Source organism: Mus caroli, unplaced genomic scaffold (assembly GCF_978045245.1).
Source record: "Mus caroli unplaced genomic scaffold, Mus_caroli_1 scaffold_10, whole genome shotgun sequence".
NCBI lineage: Eukaryota > Metazoa > Chordata > Mammalia > Rodentia > Muridae > Mus > Mus caroli.
The window spans coordinates 85,502,784-85,523,652 of NW_028227265.1; positions in this window are offsets into that span (position 1 = coordinate 85,502,784).

Sequence of the window (20,869 nt, forward strand, 5' to 3'; positions counted from 1 at the left end):
CTTGTGACTGTCGCTTCATTCTCTGAGAGTTATGAATGGAGGCATTGTCGCAAACAACTGTACCATGAAGACATTTAAGCCGTTATTACTGCCTGTGGTGTCTGCACTCAAAATGCCGCAAACAACGAAAATTATGGTTTACCGAGGTGAAAAATGTAAGTTTTATAAGATCTAGCTGTGTGCCTGGCTCTGTATCTTCACTCTTTTGGGTCGCTTCTTCTATTGATGATTCTAAATCTGGGTGCTTGTAATTCTAATGAATTCAAAGGGATGGATCAGAATATATTGCCACACATATAATCATGATCGTTATTTCTAATACACTGTGTTATTTTCCAGTAACATAAATTAAATCTGTACAACATGGTGGTGTATCACCTGAAAAATCGGGATGTACCAATTTGTACCTATTTCTAAATGTTACCCGCTTTGACTAGAAGATATATTTGATTTTCAAACTTGTATACATTGCATGTTTTGTGGATAGGTGGTTGTGAGTAGAGGTGGAAGACCTCAGATCTCCCTGGACTGGAGCTTTCGGCAAAGGCTAGCTGTCTGACATGGTTGCTGGGACATGAACTCAACTCTTTTGTAAATACAGTATGTGATCTTAAGAACTGAGTCATCACCTCAGCGCCCCCTCCCCCCGGGAACATGTCTTAAGAGACATTGAATTAGATGAGTTGAACCAAAATTTTTATTATTTTTGGGAGATCTCTTTGAAAACCCTTGCCCGTACAGTAGAGAGGTCATCATTAATGTCAAGATCTGTGTCACACACATTCAGATGACCATGTCTGTCCCTTGTCTTTCTGCCTTTCCCAGGTCATGATCAGACTTGGTTAAAGCTGATAGCAGAACTCAAGAACAGTGTTGTCCTTAGCGCATCACAGCACACGATAGTAAATCAGCCCCTGTTTCACCTCTTTTAACTCTCATGCAAATTAAAAGCTATTCCAGAGACATTTCCCAAAGAGTTGCCAGTGATTAATTTCTCAATTAGTTAACAGGAAATATGGCTCTCCACTGAATTTGTGTCCACATCGTTTTCCAGATGTTTTGGTGTCACTTAAATCAATCTAATTATTTAACTTAAAAAGTGTTACAGATCATTGCTAACTTCTTCTTCTTTTTTTTTTTCCCCTCAAGGAAGGCAACCAAGGATAAGATTTCTATGAAATATTCTCACTTCACAGCTGTGGCAGATAAAGTGCTTTGGGTTATACGTTAAGAAACCAGACTTGGAGCTGGAGAGATGGCTCTGTGGCTAAGAGCACCGACTGCTCTTCCAGAGGTCCTGAGTTCAATTCCCAGTAACAACATGGTGGCTCACAACCATCTGTAATGGGATCTGATCTGATGCTCTCTTCTTGTGTGTCTGAAGACAGCTACGGTGTAGTCATATACATAAAATAAATAAACAATTCAAAAGAAAGAAAGAGAGAGAGAGAAAGAAAGAGAGAAGGAAAGAAAGAGAGAAAAAGAGAAAGAGAGAAGGAGAGAAAGAAAACAGACTCAAGGAATAAGAACAGGAATTTGCAGCTTGTAACACTGACGTTCTGAATAAAATGAGAGACTTTATCCAGGGTTTAGATTCTGTCATGAGGCCTGGAACTCTCTCTTCTAGGCCGTATTTCCCTAATACAGATTAGAGTCTTACATACAGGTCTCCCCATGGGGACAAGCAAGTTCTAAGCATTGGCTTACTTCCTGAGATATCTTCCTGATATCTCAAACAGAAATCCAGAAGTGAGTTTTCCTGATTCTTTTATTGGTTTGACTTAGGTTAAATCATCACTGTTTCTTCTGGCTGAGTCTGTGACTAATGGACCAGCTTTGCTGACTGACTTAAGACACTAGACTGCCATTTTTGAAGCTGGAAGGATGGTGTAGCCCACAGAAACTGTATGGGAAGGTAGGTGGCTGTGTGTGTGTAAGCAACCAGCAAACCATGTGTTGATGAGGTCTGGGAAGGTCCAAGCCAGGGCTCTCAACCTTCCTAATGCCTTGACCCTCTAATACACTTCCTCATTTGTGGGACCCTACAATCATTTCATTGCCCCCTCATCAATGTAAATTTGCTACTGTTATGAATCATAATGTAAATATTGGTGTTTCCCAATGGGCTTAGGTGACCCCTGTGAAAGGGTCATTTGACATCTCCCACCCCCACCTCCAAATGGGTTTCAACCCACAGATTGAGAACTGTTGGTGTGTTAGGACTTAGCATGGCCTTTGCTAGACCCTAACCCCATAGCATTGTCAATAGGTCCACGAATAAGCACACAAGTCTATGCTGGCAACCCAATGAGTCTACTATGTGAAGATGGAGCATTGCCTATGTAATTTAATCTTCATAAAAGTGTGGTCAGGAATACACTTCATTATAGCTATCTTGGATGTCTGATAAAATGCAGGTTCTTGGGCCCAATTAAAAGGTTCTCCATGCATATTCTAAGATTGGGGTTCAGGCATTTGTTATCTATCTATGCGAATGTCTCTAAAGCTTGTTTATCTAGCAGTCCTGGGTGTTGGACATGCTAGGTAATTGATGCAGCAATGAGCATACACACACAGCCCTTTGACTGCCACTTGAGAGCCATTGTTGTTTGATTCATACTGCAAAACTTCTTTTTATAGCTGTCTCTGAGTCTATATTTGGAAATTCCTTCACAAAGTTCTTCAGACTGACATTCTAAATAAGACTTACTGCTTAACTAATCTGATCATTCCTCTGGTTAGGACGATTGATGAGGCCTTTTTTTTTATATCATCACGTGAGCATGCCAGCAGGAGAGCCTACAGAAGATGGGTGTGGTGGTACATACCTGTAATCCCAGTCCTCAGGAGGATTACAAGTTTGGGGCAGCTAGACTACACAGCAAGCCTCTGTTTCAGCACACACATACACACACACACACACACACACACACACACACACACACACACACACTGTCTCACACACACACCATCTTTCTCTCTTTACACACACACTCTCAAACACTTTCGCACAAACACACAACAAACACACATACTATCTCGCAAACACAAATATATACACTATTTTGCTCTGTCTCCCACAAACTCACAAACACACATTCTAACACACGCACACACATACAAACTTTTACAAACACACACACACACACACACACACACACACACGTTCTCTCTCATACACAATACGCAAACACCTGACCGACACAGTTGAAAACACTTTTATTTTGTACTCTACAGAATATCAGTAAGAGTACGAAGAGTGCTTAGGATAGGCAAGAAAAATATAAACATATTTACTATGACAAATGGCATCAAGTAAAGCATGCTATTACCCACTTACCTGTATTATTTAGCTGACGTGACTTCTCAATTGTCTTTGGACTATGACTGATATATTAAGAGTCTGCTCGGTTTACAAGACTTGGGTAATAAAAGTCAGGGTTAACAACAGGTATTGAGAAATCACACTCAAGCCAACTGCAGCTTATAATGGCAAATGGATCTCCCATTGAGTTGTTTTGTGACATCTTTCTTTTTGTCCGACAGCATAACTCTCCCCTTTTCTACTTGCATCTTAAAGGTGACCAGGAGAGGATCTCCTGTCCCCCACATGGCACTCCTGAAAGCCTCAGAGGGATTTTGCTATCTAATTGGCAGCGTTTCTTGCTTTGAAAGAGTGAAGAGCAGAATGGGAAATTAAGATTATTACCAGAGCAAACCTGATGTTTTCCCATGGAGTATCTTGTAATGCTGTGGAATTTGTGAGATGCGATGTTGGACCTCCATTGTCAGCTAAGGAAGTTGAATTAATTTTTAATGTGATGCCTGAGGAAAAACTAATGTCAACAGAGTAGCATGGTAAAATTCTATGTGATTAGAAAACAAAACAAAACAAAACAAAACCAGAGAGCCTCAGTGGAACATAATAATAGACTACTGAATATTTTCTAACACAGTGGAGTGCTTTGTGTCATAGGGCACACTGAAGTGCACTTTGTACAGTGTACATGTTATAATTTATTTAATCTTTAAAATAAAGTCTTAAAGAATGTTTTGCTAGTATATCTCTCAGACGAAGGAGGAAATAGACATTTTATACATTTGCCAAAGTTCATATACTTGGTAAGTTATCACTGGAATTTGATCACGGCTTGTCTAAACCCAGATAGGTACTCTTAATGATTAAACAATAGGCTAGTTGTACAGATTTTAATATGTGATTACAAATCGAGAATTACATTACAGCCTCCTGTATCTTCTTACAGTGAGTTCTGTAGAACAAGCGAGTGACTCACATCGAGAGCAGTAGGCGCCGCTTAGCTTGGGTTTCTTTTATCCATGGTCAACTGCAGTGTAAAAATGTTTAATGGAATATTCTATACATAACTCATCATTTTTTTAAAAAATAGCTCATTGTCTTAGTTATGATACTATCGCTGTGAAGAGACACTGTAGCCAGGGCAATTTTTAAAAGAAAGCATTTAAGTAGGGGCTTGTTATAGTTTCAGAGAGTTAGCCTTATGTCAGGAGCATGGCAGCAGGCAGGTATGGACGGTGTTGAATCAGTAGGTGGGAATTTATGTCCTGATCCACAGGTAGGAGGCAGGGAGAGAATAAACTGGGCCTGGCGTGGGCTTTTGTAACCTCAAAGTCCAACCTGGTGATACAACCTTCTTCAACAAGACCACACCTCCTAATCCTTTCTAAACAGTCCACCAACTGAGAAACAAATACTCAAGTCTATAAGCCTATGAGGGCCATTTTCATTCCAACCAGTATACACATCATACCCTGGCTTGTGGCAACCTGCTTTACCTCACTCGGGATGTAAGCTCTCCATATGCTCAGTGTATTCACACTGCATTCATTAATCACCGGTTGGCCACTGTGATGATTAATACAGATTGTCAACTTGGTTTGGATCAGGAACCATATAGTAGACCTCAGCCTGGCCAGGTCTGTGCTGTCACTTCCAGAAAGGATTAGCTGAGGGTGACCCATTTTCCCCTTGAGTGGACAGCACCTTCTAACTATAGCCTAAATAGATAGAAAAAGGTCAGAGGGGAAAAACATGGGTCATGCTTGCCTTTTATTTCCACTGGTGAACCCGTCTTTGTCTGCTCTGTCGCTCCTGTTGCTGGCCTTTGTTACCACCAGAACCCTGCTTCTTTGGCCTTCCAACTTGAATGGGAGACCAGTGGTTGCTCAAGAACCCTCCATGTCTTTAACATAAGATTGGAATTGCTGCTATTGGACTACCCAGACCCTATCATGCGAGCCAGTCTGATAGCTGCACCTTGCCGAGTTTATCATTCTATTGGTTCCGTTTCTCCAGGGAACCCTGACTAATACAGCCACTTAATATCTACCTTGGTGAACGAGTCAACTGTAGCTCTCCTTTATTGCTAGTTATTTTTGTGAATTACCATGCCTAATTCATAAATTAAACCATATCTTAGTGTATGTATGCACAGTACAGGGTAAAACTATCTGCTGGCTCTGGTACTATTGCAGTTTCAAGGGATGTGTCTCTTGAGAATAAAGGGTTTGTTGTATTAACTAATATATGAGAGCATAAATATTTATGAATATGATTTTATGAATAGGCACCATTCCAGATCCATATCAGTTTTGTTTTAAAAAGACGTCTAGCAAGGCCTTAATGCACACTATCAGAACCATGTTTTTTCTTTGTGGTGACAAGGTTAATTAGCCATTAATTTCATAGACCTTCGAGTTAGTACGATGGTAGTGCATACTGACTTGTTTAAGTCATGCAGATATTTTTTCTCATTCTACTATCTCTGCCCAATGTAGCCAATTTGCATTGCAAGATGATGGATGAAGGTTAATAGTTCATTAGTGGTATGATACCACACTTGTTCACCCCAGAACTATAGACGTTCCTGGATCCCCTCCCTTCCCCTACCCTTATTATAACCAAACTCAGATGTTGTATGAGTGCAATAATACAGTATACAGTGTATTCATGAGCAGTTAAAGGCTGTTACTCTTGAGTCATTTCAAATAACAAAGAAAATAAGAAGTTCAAAATATTCCCCTTTATGGCAAAACATTATTTTAAGTGTTTTGTATATTCCCTTTTAGTTTCCTCTTCTGCAGGAATATATATATATATATATATATATATATATATATATATATATATATATATCTTCATTTCACATATAAATTTTGGACCCAGTCTTTGCTATTCTTCTTATCTTAATGGCTAAAGGAACTGTTGCATTGATTATCATAATTTATGAAATTACTCCTCCCCCAATTTTGAGTCTTTTACATTTTCCTCCCTTTACTTATCTGTCACCAATAAGCAATGTTGTATCATGAAGGTTTGAGCCATTCATTGAATCCTATAGTCTTTTAAATAACAATTCATTGGGTAGAACATGGTGGCTCATATCAATAATAATAGCCTTCTAAAAGCTGGGGTAAGATTGTGACTTTGAGAGCGGCTGGGCTACATAGCAAGACCCTGTCTCCTCAAAGGATAATAAATAAATAAATTAGCTAGTTAATCAATGGCACACAATTGTACACAGTCATTTATGCATCATTTATTGTTTTTGCACCATCGTTGAATCGATGTGACAGAAAGCTTAAATTATTTATTATCTGGCCCTTTCAAGAAAATCTCTGCCAACTCAAAATTAGTGTCTTAGTTCTCTAATTGATTTCAGCTAATTTCATTAAGACACATTCCCAAGGTTGGCATTACTTGGCCCAGATGGAGGAATAGTACATGATCTCAAAGGGTGTTTATGAATTGTTTTCTAAAGCTATTACATTAACTTACAATGTTCCCAACAACATATAAATATTCTACTTTCATTCTGCTTTGTTATAACTGTGCTCTGTCATATTAAGCCTTTCTTAATTTAACGATCATAAATAGCCCACATTGTGGGTCTTTTTGTTTTCTCTTCTTTAGTACAAAATAAAGTCATTTCTCTCCTATCTATTAGTTGTTTATCTCTTGATGAGATGTCTGTTGGCATTCCTTCTTTGCCAATCTGAGAGACGCATTGCTTCACTCAGTAATTTCTGTGAGCTTTAGAATGATTTCTTGACTTATACTACAAGAACCAGCCATAAGATACGCGCGTCCTTGGCTCACTTGGCACAGATACCCATAATTCATGCACGTATTATGTGATTCATTAAGGCAGATAGGAAAATCAGGCTTCTAATAATTATGAATGCCACCTTTTAAAGCGGGAATATCTGTGTTAGTGATGTAAATAATACCAGTAGCTCTTTTACGACTCTCTAAATCTGTAAGCTGAACTCCTGCAAGGAAAATATGTCTTCTTCACGTAATGAAAATATTTGCTTATGTAGTCTTAAATTTCTCATTTGCGTGTGACTCATGAAAGTAGACAAGCCATTCAGCTCTCCTCCTAAATAAAAGAACCCCATTACAATAATCTTTTTTTCCCCAGGATGAAAAATGCTGACAAGCTTAAGTCTCTCCTATTCTGGTTGCAAAAATTAAAAGGGGGGCTGCGATAAAATAATTGAGAGAAAATCTGTGACCAAGCAGAGGCTGGGACTTTAGGCTGCAAGAAATAACAGCTTAGGGAGACAGGGGCCACGAGAGCTTTCTCTACTTGTTTGTAATCCCCAGGAGAGTTACAGGTGTATCTACGGGTGTCATTTAGAAGATACTAAGTCCATGTAATTTCCTCTCTGATTTCACGAACTCTTCCAGCTTCTCACCCATGGTTGAGCCCTCAGCCCTCTTGTTCCATGAACTCCAAAACAAACCTGACTAAAAGATTTCAGTCTATTTTACTCACAAAGCCAAATTCTTGGCACATGAAGCAATACTGCACCTTTGCTTGTTTTATTTTCCTTTGCTTTGGAGACAACATCTTGCTCTGTTGCTTCAGGGAATTCCTATGTGGCCCCGGCTGTCTTCAAATCTATAACCCATCTTCTTCCCGAAGCCTTTCAGGTGCTAGGATCTCCCAGATGCAGGGATGCTGGATCTGAGGTACCACTCCTGACTTCTAAATTTCTTTCATTCCTGATAATATAATATTTTGATTAACTACTACATGCAAATTGTAGTTGGAACTCAGGGTTTGGAGACAGACAGGAAAGAAGAAAGGAAGGAAGGAAGGAAGGAAGGAAGGAAGGAAGGAAGGAAGGAAGGAAGGAAGGAAGACTGTTTGGTCTGAGGCATGGAGAAGTAAAATGAGCAGGAGATGTAGGGATATAATGGAGCAGGGTACTTCTAATGGCTAGCTTTAGAATGCTGGGGAAGAACAGTGCCATACAACGGTAGAAATAACTGGCAAAGGCACAGCTTCTTGCCCCATGCCTGCAGAGGAGCATGAAAGGTCTCCATAGGTACTGCCCACACCCCACCCCTCTGGAGAGACATAAAGGGACTCTGAGAGAGCTTACAGAGAGGAACATGGAGCACACATTGGGGGAAACTTTGGTTCCCAAACCCGATGTTTAGAAGGATGGAATCCAATAATGTTTCCAATAATTCTCAGTGTCATGTGACTAGATAGGCCTCTTTCTTTCGGTATCTGCAGTCTAGAAAGCACACAGAAACATTGGACTATGGAGAGAAAGCTCATTCCACTCTGGCAGCTTCTAGCTATTAGTGTAGTGGACAGGCATCCCAGATCTGTCACTCATTAGCTGCCTGACCTGGGTCAAGTCATTCACTTTCCCCACGTCTGAAGTAACAATAGGGTTATGATGACAGTTTAAAATAATTTTCATAAGACACTTGAAAAGGTGCCTGCACACATTAACCCCCAATCGTCTTATGAACAGCAGTTGTCATTAGGGCGGAGCAGGGCACACACTTAAAGAGGATCCTCACCACAAGAGACAGCTTAGCTGGGAAGAAATGAAAGCATCTATGAAAAGTAAGTATATCCCACTGTCTTGTGGCAGAGTGACCTTTCAGGAAGATGAACCAGTCTTGTTTGCTTTGCACACATTAGCAGAGATCTTGTCAATGTGTGACCTCTATACAGATACAAGGCCAAGGAACCTCTTCCCTATCCTCAAAGCTCTTCTACCACTGTCTCTTCTTGACTTCCCAGCCCTTTTACAAAGAGATCTGCTGGGACTCTCTGTGTTCTCTCCTCACCTCTCATTCTTTGGCCCCCTCCTCTAGTCCCCCACTTCTCTACACTGCATTGATACCTGTCCCCAAAATTGTTCATGTCAAATTAATAAGCCAACAGAAAAATTCTCTAAACAGTTTCTGCCTCTCTGCGTTGGCCATTCTTTTGTTCTTAGGCTCTGTGACGTCACTCCTTGCTTTTAATGTCCGGGTCTTGGAAGTGCTGTTACCTTCATGGCCCATGCTTGCCTCCTTTGTTACTTCTTTGCTCGAATTTATGATGTCACCTGCTACCCGTGAAGGCAAAATATATCTGCGTCTTGAATTCAGAATATTTGGAATGTGTTTATGCACACAATTATATGTTTCGTTTTCCAGCATGTCATTTCTTATTGGGGTGTTCTTCACAGTCAATGTATCCCAAGAGCAGATCGCCTTCTTCACCTTTTTCATTCCCATGCCTAAAATGCTCAACTTGTTTGCAAAGGACTCAATTCAGAGCTTAGGAAGTTACCCAGAATATCTACACCTCTACCCTAGAGACCGTTCTCAGTGTCAAGAGCAGTGAGTCTTCCTTTTTAATATCATTGCTATCCATCTTCTTTCATTCCATCCTGCATCTCTCTTTTAAGCCCTTTGTTCCCTGCCAGGATCACTGCAAAAATTTCTCACATTGGGCTTGAAGCAGTCTATTCTCCATTCTTCATCAGAGAGATCTCTCTACAATGTAAGTCTGGGATTTAAAACCTGATATTTACTTAGCTTTGATGGGTCACTACTCCTTACAGGGAAGGACTTTATGTTGGAGGAGGAGCTTCTCTTACAAAGCGCTTGGGACCAATATCCGCCAGTTGAATTCTCACCCCATTCCTTAAGAATCTATTGCTGCAGCTCTATTTGTCACTGCTCTTATATGACAAGACCTTTTCTGGAGAGATGCAACACACATCTATTTACCTCAAACAGGGAGCATGCAACAGACTAAAGTATGGATATCTCCAAAGTATAACTTGGCGAACCAATGAGTTTTACTGGGGTGACTTCCAGGAATATGGGTGATGATTTCCTTACAGGAGGAGAAATGACTCAAAGACAGCTGCACCACCAAAGCTCTTCTCAGCATGGGTGGCAGAACACAGAAGCTGGGAACCTGGAGCATACTGCACAGCCCCCAGGCCATTCAGCAGGTTGGAAAACATCTTTCCAGGAGTTGGTCTGAGCCTCTTCAGGGAAGTTCAGTGGGTTGCAGCTTGAGTTTGACTGAGAGGGACTCTCAGCTGTCTTTATTGTTTACTTTTAGGAGGGAGGGGCCTAGTGAATCTTGTCAGTTTCAGAGACTTCCTGAAGCTGTTCAGAGTAGTTTACCTTCTGGCTTAAGTAGCTTCCAGGCAGGACGGAACGTTTCAATCTCAGAGGAGACTGGTGCACAGCAACTTCTCACATCTTTTTATGGTTATGTGTCTTCTTTTTTGTACACGGGATTCCATTTTGTTGGAATGTCTTTCCCACTCTCATCCCCATGTGTTTTCACAACAGTTAGTGTCAGCTTAGGAAGGTATTTTGCACTTCCCTATGGGTAGCTCCTGTCTACTTCCCACCAAGCACAGTATTTAATTACTCAGTGTTAGTATGAAATATGAAACTCAAGCTATACATTTTGACCTGCTTCTCTGTTGTCTTCCCTAATGTACTATAATTCCCCTGAGGGCAGAAGTTCCTCACTGCTTCCTCCATGTCTGGAAAATGATACCCAACTAGTGTTTGTTGAATAAATGAATGAGTAAACAAGGCTTAATGAAGATGTGTGCGTCTGTGAAGATCCCAGCTTTGTAGCACAGAAGACTAATGAGGCTCACCTCATCAATGCCATGGGTGATCAGTAGATGCTGTATGACTCGATACAGACGCCTTTAGCTTATGTACAGCCTTTGCATCTGTAAGTTTTGTTTCCTGTTAGGTCTCCTTATGAGCAAAAGCTCCTTGCTGTATTCCAGCATACTCAGCATTTCCAGTTAAATATTCTTGTTGATTGGTTATGTTTCTTCCAATAACAATAAGTGGATAAACAATCCCGTGAGGTGAGTTAGAGACAACAAGAATTTCCATGGACACAGCGTCATCAATCATGATCGCACAACGTGAGTGTATTAAATTTGGGTATATGGTTTAAAGTCTAGACGTGCTGAGGACGGTGCTGTGTGTCTGCTGTTTGGGAGAGGATGCACTAGAGCATGATGAGCCCTTTTCATCTCTCCTCAGGCATCAAGCGTATGGAATCACCTCATCAATGCAAGCGGACATGGCTCCCTGTTGGCTTCTGCACCGATTTGCTATGAAGCAGATGCCTTTTTCTCCTCTCCAATTGACAGTGCCACAGAAAAGTCGAAACTTGGGTCTCTGAGAACTTCTTAGTGCTTTGGGAAACTCTCTTAGTTACGATCAGGATAATCCTATGACAGGAGGTTCAGTGCCCTCAGAATCTGTTCTTTAGCTTGTCTTCTTGGTGGGCTTCTCTAGCCGCCCTCTAAGGCTGCATGGATGAAAGCAGCTGTTCACTCTGATTTCTTCCACCTCAGCTTTGCAAGCTGGGCAACCCACCTCTTTCATGAGAAACAAACAACGAACTCCTCCCCAACACAAAACCTTTGTGTGTGTGTGTGTGTGTGTGTGTGTGTGTGTGTGTGTGTGTGCCATGAATGGGAAGTTTAGCCCTCAAATTTGGCTAGGTTGTATTTCTCACTTCGTGTTGAAAGATATATATTTTTAGGTTGAATCAACCTGATTCTCAAACAGCAAGTACTGCCTAATTTCCAAGACCTTCTTGAAACAGTTTAGTTGTCAGGGCCTGAGGATGCTAACCAATATTCGATAAGTGCAAGCCAGAATAGATGAAACTCTAATATTGTGAACCTCAGTCACAGGGTTTAGAGAAATCAAGCTGTTACTGACCTGGAAGCCCTCCTTGGGGCTCTCTTTGTGTCAGAAGGGGCTTTGTAAGCTGCCAGAGGAGAAAGGTTATTAGTCATACCCATGTGTAAACCCAGTGAAATACAGTAATGAATGGCTTGGAAAGATGTCTCAGTATTGCAATGGCATTAATATGTTATGTGTAACCAACAGCTTGCTGTCTGATAGACTTATGGCCCAGTCAATTGAAGGAAACTTGTGTGTGGTACTATAAACTTAGCCAAAAAGCCATGGGTGGAAAGATCGTAGACCTTAAAGGAGAACCCATTGCTAGGATTTTGCTAAATTAATATAGTATTTAGCATCCTTCTAAGTACTTAATTTTAGCCACAGATAAAGGCAGCCCTTGCCTCTCATTGAATAAACTTTTTTTGTCACAGATAAAGACAATTACAGAGAATCACAACCGGTCAAAGTATGTGGACTCAGTGACTGTGGTGTGCTCAGCCTCAAATAAGAGACCTATGATACAGTCAGTATACTCAAGACTCGGGGAACATTGTGGATGAAAGGGCAGAAAAATGTAGGAGCCAGGGTATCAGAAGGATTTCTTTGTGATAGCATCTTCTCAACACCACAGAGATTTTTACACTCTCAACAATGTGGTTTCCTGCATAAGACCACACCACTCAGCATTCTAACGTGGCCAGAGGAAAGGTTCACAAGATCCCACCCCCAATGAGAGCTACATTCAATCAGTGGCTGTAGAGGGAAGGAGAATCAGTTTTCTTCAGGGATAAGGCTCCTTTTATTGGCCACCCACGCTTGACTAGTCAGCCCTAAGATCATGTACATAAAGGCAACACAAATTAGACTCAGTCAGGTGTACGTGTGTGTGTGTGTGTGTATTTGTGTATGTGTGTGTATGTATATGTGTATGTGTGTGTGTGTATGTATATACAATTATAAAAGAAAATATAAGTCTTGGAGTGTTTGTGGTGAGAGTGGTGGTGAAGACACAGGAGAAACTGGAATGGAACAAATCATATAAATACAAGTGCATTCATATATGAAATTCTAAAAAAACGACTTGAGAATAAAAATCTGAAAATATTTTTATCTATCTTGTTTCAACGTGTAAGTATTAATATAGAACTCTAAAGGACACATCTTAAGTATCTATTCAGCCAAATAAACAGTATATATATATATATATATATATATATATAATTATGTATAAATAAGAAATACACACGCCTGCAACCACCACCTACATCAAAGTATAAAAATGTCAAACACCTCTTTAGACTTCTTTCTTCTAGTTAAGTCCTCCCAAAGTACCGTTTTGACCTCTGTCTTTATAGACTGGTTTGTTGCCTTCATAGTAATAAAACCATAAACCTATGCACAGTGAGGTTTTTTTTTGTTGTTGTTGTTGTTGTTCAGTAGTGTTTTACTGTCTGTGGCTCCAGTTAATTGTAGTCCACTATGTTTTAAAGTAGAAAAAGTAGAACACAATATTTTGACAGGGACGGAGAGAGGAACTATGAGAGAGACACATCAAATTCCCGTAGCTTTTTACTACAATCTACAGATGTGATTGTTCTGTAATTATTAGTTATTGTAGAGCTCCCACTCCCCCTAATTTATAGTATTAAGTTTATCACAGTTGTATACACACAGGAGAAAGCAGGACGTTTTGTATTAGTCCTGTTTCTGGCATCTGTGCAATGTCCTGGAACCTATCCCTGAGGATAAGACAGGACCATGCTACAGCTTCTTTTGCCCAGCTTCTGTAAGGTTCATTCTTGTTGTGGCACGCAGCTGTAACTCAGTCTGTTTCCATTGTTCTATGGTATTGCATTATATAACTCTTCTGTAATTTAGTTCTACATTGTTTATGGATTTGGGATTGCTCATTGTTTTGGGTTTCTTTTTTTTTTTTTAATAAAGTTGTTAACTAGTTCTTTGTGTATTTCTTTTAGAGACCATAAGCTTTGTATCCTGTTGGGTGTATTGTTAGGCATGAAATTACTGTTTCACACCAGACATATATACATGTTAAGTTATAGGAGAGGCAGCCAAACAGCATTCCAAATTTGTTACAGGAATTTACATTCATAGATGCAGTAAACAAGGGTTTAAATTGTGTTCTCACTTTTGCCAACACTTGGCATAGTCTGATAGGGATGTGGGAACTCTGTCTGTTCTGTTGCCTTCCAGCTCTTGAACATCTTTATGTATTTTTATTGATTATTTGGATATTCGCTTATGTCAGGTTCCCATCCATAGCTAGACTTTTCTCATTTTTCAACTGGTCTATTTCTTTTTTAGGTCACTGATTCATAGAATCCAAAGAATTAATTTGTTAATAAAAAGTATTTGAGGCAGATAATACAATTCTAGATTGAAATACTCTTCTCTGTGCCTATTGATTACCTGCAATCATTGATTTCAGTCATTCATTTATTTCTTTTTTTTTTTTTTTTTTTTTTTGGTTTTTCGAGACAGGGTTTCTCTGTATAGCCCTGGCTGTCCTGGAACTCACTTTGTAGACCAGGCTGGCCTCGAACTCAGAAATCCGCCTGCCTCTGCCTCCCGAGTGCTGGGATTAAAGGCGTGCGCCACCACGCCCGGCTCAATTCATTTATTTCTTATTGGAAAGTCAGTTGTAGGTTTTATCATCATTGTTTTTATTATGCTGGTGGTCAGTATTCCTCTGTCTTTCTCTCTGGCTCTGTCTGTCTCTGTCTCTCTCACTGGGAATCAGATGCAGGAATTCCTGTATTGTAGGCAGGTCTTCTCATTCTGTCTTTAAGGTCATCTCTTATTTTTATTATTGCTGATATTTCACAGGATCTAAAGATCAGTTTTTCTTTAGTTTATTTTGGTAGGAAAACAACATTTCTTTTGAATCAACCATTTCATTGCTAACTTTCTTAAGCAAGATTATCTTCTATTTTGTTTTGTTCAGTTCCTCTACCTAGGTTTATTTAGAATTTTTGGATGATATCCTTCCTTTGTTTAAACCTCTTTTCTGATCTATCTCTGTAAATAATTTTTCTATATTCCTATTAATTTGTAAGATTTCATCCCTCAGTAGACTGGTCTCACTATCTTTAAGACTGTTCATTCTTTAATCTCTCTTTGGACAAATCTAGTGTCCAAAGTTCTAAAATTTACAAATGAAAATGCTTTTAACATTTTATTTATTGATTTTTATCTCTAAAATATAGCTCTAGAAATTTCAGTCTTTCCCCTTTTCTGTTTTTTCCCCTTCCCTTCCCTTCCTGTCCCCCTTCACTTCTCTTTTTCTCCCCTCCTCCCCCCTTCTGTCTTCTTTTTTGAGACAATACCTTACCATGATGACTCTCCTGTTAAGTTAATTCTTCTCTTAGGTAATTCTCCTTCACGCCTCTAGAGAAGCTAGAACAACAGGCACACATCACTTAGCCCAATTATTATGATTCAAAACCATTTTTTTTTCAAATTTTGCTTCCAATAATTCAAATGCTCAAAGAGCATCAAGATCTACACTTGCAATGTTTGTTGATTTCAAGGTAATTTTTTATGTGCATTTGTTGCTATTTAATTTAAACTCAAGCGAGTTCACCTGGAATCAAGGAAGTCGGAATCTCTTTCCGCAGTTGCTGCTGTCTGGAGAAGCTTTCGCGGGCTTCTGCTGGAAGTCCGGCACTTTGTGTCCTTTCTTTTCTAAAAAATACATGCTCAGAAGGCTGTTTTTATTCTCTCTTTTTAGTTAATTAGTATCTAGACTTACTTTACCTTTCATGACTTTATCTGTCTGGAGTTCAGCTTTCATGTCATAAGTTCAAGTCTCAACCTCCCCATCCCCCACCCCCCACCCTCAGATAAAATTGGCATTGTCTTCAGCATTTCTACCATCTGACTGCCCACCACTGGGTGCTCCATTTCTCTTGTGGTTTCCCTGATATATATATCAGGGAAACCTATATATATATATATATATATATATATATATATATATATATAATAGTATATATAGTATATATAGTATATATATAGTATATATAGTATATATATTATACTATATATACTATATATATATAATTTCCTATAAGATAGTTTTGCTTTTTCTCCCGAAGAGACTATAAAGAGACCAGTTCTCCTTCCCATTGTGCTTTAGAACAGTTCTCTTTGGGGCTTCTGAGGTGGGTTGGTGCTGATGGTGGTTGTATTGATGAAGAAGGAGATGGATGAAGTCAAAACTTGGGGCTGTTAAATGGACTTTACTAAGCATGGGCATAAAGCTGCTATAATGGCTAATAGAAGCTTGGCAAATGGTTTTGGAAAGTCAATGAAATCCTGCCATTTCTGTGTATCATCTCTAGTCATCCTGGAGTTTTCAGTCCTTAAGCTGGTATAGAAAGGAGGAGAGACGCATTGTGCCATATTTATGTTCCTTTTAGTAAGAGTTCATATTGCCTGGGATGTTCAGAGCATGTAAAAAGGTAATAAATGTCTCTGGATGTGTCATAATGATAAAATTAAGTATTCACATACATTAGCAGAATATCAAAATTAAGTATGAAATAAAATAATCATACAATTAAAAAAATGCTTTAAGACCATGGAATGTTTAACGAACAACTGAGAATGTGGTCTGAAGAAAACGAGGTGAGTAGAGGAGGCAATTGACAGGGTCTAGTGCCTTGGTTCCGTTTACCATATTTAGGATGTCTTTATCTTCTCAGAACATCTAGAGGAACATAGCAGCATCTAAGCTCTTGGGGTGTTGATCTACTTAGGCTGATGCTATGGGGAAGAATCAGCAACAGCAAAAGTGACCTGCTTGAGCCACTTTTTGAATGTGTGAGAGTCTTTGTGAATATATACATGTCTACATATATCTATATCTATATACATTATATATACAACATTCACAAACTATATATATGCATATATGTGTGTGTATGTGCATGCTGAGAGAGAGAGAGAGAGAGAGAGAGAGAGAGAGAGAGCACACGTGAGAGACACATGCATGCATGCATATTTACTTGTGTGTACTGAGAGTAGTAATGGCTCTGACCTTGGCCTTTATAATTCTATTTTTGCCATGCTGTCCCCTGAGTTGCTTTTACAGAAACTTTTGTACTTGTAAGACCATAATCAGAAAATAATTATTTAGGGGATTTCTAGAATCCAGCTCCAACTATTATTTTGTGGAGTCTTATTAAAGAAGCTACTGCAATACTTGTATAGCGTTACAATCCATGTAGAGTTAGCTGAAATATTTCACTCAGAAACTGGGCATTTTTTATTTCTCAGGTTTATTAGATTTTTGGGGGGTATTCAAATATAAATCAAGGAACAGATCAAAGAACCTCATTTTTTCCACCCATAGGAAATAAATCTAAAATCATGGTAGAAAGGCTGGAAAAACAAAAATTGTTTTATGAGTATAAATTAGGCCTTGGACTAATATGACTATTGTCATAGTCAATTATATAGCCATTTGACTTAGGAAGGAGATACGGTCAAAGAATATGTCCTGTTCAGAAAACAAAAAGATCAATGCATTACCCAGGAAGAGACAAAGGATCACTAATGAGCACACAGGGTAGGCTATTTGTTCTAGAGTTGGAATTAATACACCACGAGAGAGAAACCACAAAAATCATGCTATAAAATCCTGTCAGGCAAGCTGGTTTGTCAGCTCACTGGGAAGGGTGCTGTGGTGAACATCTGCTTTCAACCAAGAAGGCAAATATCAAGGCTCCAGCAGTTCCAGGCATGCTCCCAAGAACTGACTCTGCTCAAGCTAATTCATGTTAGATGCGCTTTTCCAGTTGCTGCTGGAATTCCAGGCAGCACCCGTGCACTGATTTGGCCCACAAATGGATAGCATGACAGATCAGATACACTCAGACTAATTTTCATCTTCCCCTTTCTGCGCAGGAAGGTAAATGACTCGAAAGGCCCGGAGGGATGCCCTTGGATACATTTCAAGATTACATACAGGGGAAAAGGGAAGTCTGCAAGATAGTACAGATCTTGTGGGTCTTACCTTCACTGCTGTTTCCAGTATTGGAAAGACTGGTGCTTTCTGGAATAGTGGACCAAGGTCAGAAATATTCAGAAGTGGAGAGTAAATTTGTAGTTCCTTCAGGGAGTCATGGAGAGTAGCAGGAGAAGGGGGTAGAAAAAGAATTTTGTTGTAAAGCAATCAGGAGTTTTAAGTGCTTGAGTAGGTTTTAAGGTGCCTAGTGAGTGCTTGATAGATATTATCTGCTATGTTGAATATGATCAATTGTCCCTTAAGGTGTTCTTTGACATCTTTTAGAGAATATTCTATGGTGTGCTTTGGAAAATTGAAAGAAAAAAAAAACCCTGCATTTTGTAAGCCATCTGACAACTGTAGTTCTGAGTACAAGTTAGGTTTGTGTGACTTAGCAAGAATTGTGCAGTATTCAGAGGGGGAGAACCATTCAGAAGAAAGTGGAACACACACACACACACACACACACACACACACACACACACACACACACTTTCACTGTGTGTGGCCACCTTCTGCGGACCAGTGGGTTTACGGAGAGCCGAGCTCTTTACTGCAGTAGAATATAGTGTCTGTGGTGACCTGCCCAGTTGATGGCTCTAATAGATAGATTCTTCCTCTTCCAGTGTGATTTTCCAGTTGTTCTCATCAAGGATTTGGACTCTGTTTTCCACTCTTTAATTGTGGCCTGTCTGTGGGACTCGTTAGTTCACAGAGCGGTGTGGAATGACGGTGTGTCTGTTCCATGCCTAGACATAAAAAAAAAAAATCTTGCACATTTTAAAACTTTGTTTTTGCTTTTGGAATCCTGCCTGCACTGGCCACAAGAAACACACATATATCATGCCGACTGTCACAGGCAAGTTAGTCTCCAACCAGCCATGAGCAGAACCATGCAGCAGACACACAGAGCGAGGGAAACAGAACGATTAGATTATTGTTGGGTGGTGGTGCTGGGGGTGGGGGTGGGGATGCATCATTACTATGGGAACAGAAAACAGAAACAACGCTTGATTTTGAAATCTGGGGGTGTTAAGAGGCCCTTACGTCAGTGGTGACTGAACTTGACAGGTTAGTGTTCTAGTGTTTAAGTTTCTGCTTCTGTGGCACTTTGGGAACGGCAACTCACGGGGAGAACAGGTTTATGTGGCTTACACTTGTGGGTGGCAGATGATAGGTGAGGAGCGAAAGCAAGGGTTTGAAGCAGTAATCACGGAGGAGCACTCACTACCTGCTGGCTCTCTCGCAGGCTCAGGTGTGGCTAGCTTTGTTACACAGCTCAGCACTGTCTGCCCATGAGACAATGCTACCCACAGTGGTCTGGGGCTTCTCCGATCGGTTATGAAGGCAATTGCTCAACCGAAACTCTTTTTAGATGATTCTAGGTTATGTCTGGTTGATAGTTAATATTAACTAGGACAGCCAACATGCAAGTACCAGTGATGGCTGAGATTTTGATGGCTTCCTGATCCCTGGATTAGTTTTGATGTGCTTGTGAACCCACAGATTCTACTCTCAGTGTCCAGATAGCTCCCCTTCTAGAAACTGATAAAATGATGGCTATAGGATGTTTACTTAGTAATAGAGTAGAGACTCCTTGCCGCTCATTTTGATGAGTTAGAGGCATCTGATATCCAGGTTTCAAAGGCTTCTTTGCTTAATGTAGCATTGATAACGATTCCTGTTTCATTGAACTTTAATCCAGCTATCGCTGTATCCAGTGTTACTATTTGCAAATCCATATATGTAGCAGGAACAGCAGGGCCACCTCCATGTAAACACTGGGGCTGTGCACCTGCAAAAGCATCTCCTGCAGGAGGACCAGACTGAGGACTGCCTGAGAGACCAAGGATTGCTGGTGCAGAAGATGCCAGCCAATCAGGAACTGCTGTTTGGAAGAGATGCTTTCATGGGACCAATGGGGAGCAGGTGTGTGTGTGTGTGTGGGGGGGGGGGGTATTAAAGGAGAATGCAGCAGTGTTCAGAGGAGCATTTCTCACCTGCTCCCAGAGTCTGTATCATTGACTCTGCAACACCTCACCTCCAACCCCCAAAGCCAGGTAGGGTCAGGCGGCAAGTAGGCCAGGGCACAGGCAACACATACTGACTGTACATCTTTCCGAGGTCTCTGGCTAGAAGATAAAGGATGCTGCATCATCTGTGGTACAGTTGAACTTCATATGCACTCCTCCATTCATGGCTAACAGTGCTCTTTCTCAAATATATATGGGGATCATCACACAAAGTTTCAACCTTCGACTTATTAATTTATTCCCATTGAATTATTTTATTACATGCATCATTAATTTATGCACGTGTGTCTAGAACTTATAAGGTGCCGAGGACGGTCTTGGACATTTTCTCAGAAAAGGTCAATATACCTTAGCTTTTTAAGCAATTCTTAGGTATTCAAAAATAAGGAAGAGGCATCTGTCAGATACTTCCCTGTAGCAATGCATGTTGCAAAGGAGAGGAAGGAGTGATTTTAGGAGCAGTGACTATTGGTTAAGTACTTCACTGAAGCAGCGCAATGTTCTGAGACCTGAAGGTAAGAAGCTAGCCACTTCAAACGTTATGGAGAGGTAGTTTCAGAGAAAGGGAATAGGAAGAACAAGGACCTTAACTGGGGAAGGAGTTGGAGGTACTTGAGGAAATTAAGGAAGGTGGAGGGGGGGGGGTAGAGTGAGGACCAGGGATGCTGCTTTGATGAGATGTCTTTTGATGACTTCCTGGTATTGAATGTGACTTCAAGAAAGGTGCCTTGGTCTTGCTCCTGAGGACTACCCAAAATGCAAGCTATGACACTA